Source organism: Tupaia chinensis, unplaced genomic scaffold (genome assembly GCF_000334495.1).
Source record: "Tupaia chinensis unplaced genomic scaffold, TupChi_1.0 Scaffold000502_1, whole genome shotgun sequence".
In the NCBI taxonomy this organism is placed as follows: domain Eukaryota; kingdom Metazoa; phylum Chordata; class Mammalia; order Scandentia; family Tupaiidae; genus Tupaia; species Tupaia belangeri.
The window spans coordinates 783,847-785,578 of record NW_006160014.1 but is presented as its reverse complement, the minus strand read 5'-3'; positions in this window follow the sequence as shown (position 1 = coordinate 785,578).

The following is a 1,732-nucleotide window of genomic DNA, read 5'->3' as shown; positions in this document are numbered from 1 at the left end:
CAGCGGCCCCGCCCCGTGTCCCGCCTTCCTCGCGCTCCACGACCAGCTCCTGAAAGCTGGGGCAGGCAGCGTCTCCCAAAACCCACTTCCGGTCATCTATGCCCACCCCACCCCGTTAACTTCCGGCCCTGCGGCCTGGTTCCGGGAACCACGGGGAGTGGCGACGTCACATCCGGCGTGTCAAGCGTGGTCGGCCTGCAATCTGGGGAGCCAGGTTGGAAACACGTGGAACCTACCTCGAGACCCGCCCCTTAGGAGCGAACCTGCGGGACGCATTTGGCTTAATGGCTATGTCGCTGGACTCTCATGTAGTCCACTGCGATTCAAGTCCCTGACCCAGTGGCTTAAACTCACGCCGGGGGTGTGTGCGTGCGTGCCCAAGATCCTGAGAGGAGAATGGAGAAGGGATTGTGGCGTGGCCATGCCCCCAAGGGATGATTTCTCGCTGTCTGTGGCGAGCACACTCACCCTCCTGTAACAGCCCTTGCGCCCCCCGTTTTCTCCTTATATTCACTCATCCATCACAATACCGGTGGCAGTAGCTCAATACTTGTTATACAAATGAATGAAATCTAGGGGTCTATTATCTTCCAGCCAGGCCATATTGGCCTCATTTTATAGATAGGAGGCTGAAGTTAACAAAAGTTAAGTCGTTGCTATAGGGCAATTTTCTGTGTCCCTTCTAGATAGCTGATTACAGGATCTGTACCAAAGTATCATGTTCTCAGACTCACATTTCAATGGATGACAGTGGGGTCCGGGTGGTGCCAAGACAGTGGACTACCTCCCAGGGAATTGGCCAGGGATTTTCTGAGCTGGAGCATTCCATGAACACATTGCCTACCTTTTCAAACGCAAAGTCATCCTTAGCAAGTCATATTTTCCTATTAGTTTGTTGTAACCTCCTAAATCTGCAAAAACGGAGGAAACTGCTATTTCCTCTTACTAAAACAACTTTTTTTTTTTTTTTTTTTAGGTTCTTGCAATATGGTGCATGCACTCCTGGAGGGGAAGAGACAAAGTGGGAAGTGAAATGGCCATGCAGCAGTCCCTTCTCCATCCTCTTGGGATCTTGGACACACACACACACATGCACACACCCGATTTTCAAGCTGCTTGGTATATAGGAACTCAAATAGTGGTCAGCCCTGTGGTAGTCCAGTGCCTTAACTGGCATACCACCTGCTGGCCCCAATAAAGGGACATTTTGGGGCCAGCAGGTGGCAAGGTAGTTAGACACTGGACTCCCATAATGGCTAACCCTGATTGAGTCACAGGCCTGATGGCTTCCTTTCTCTCTTTCTGTCTCTGGTGAGTGCACACACCTTGTAGCAAATTTTAAAATAATAATGATGGGTAAAGTTAAATAAACGATTCTCTTTTTAAAAAGGGACTCTGGGGGCCAGCAGGTGGCACGATTATAGGGGCATTGGACTCCCACATAGCTGACCATGGTTTGAGTCCCAGACCTAGTGACTTGCTTTCTCTCTGTCTTGCTCTGGTCAAATGGAAAATAACTACAATAATAAATAAAATAAAAGGAAATAAAAAAGAAAAAAAAAACCTTTGGGCCAGCAGATAGTATAGTGGTCATGTTGCTGGACTCTCACATGGCTGACCTCAGTTCAAGTACTAGACCTGGGGTCTTGAAAATCACATGGGGTTGGGGCCAGCAAGTAGGTTGGTGGGTAAGGGTGCCGGATTTCCACATGGCTGAGTGTGGTTCAAGCCC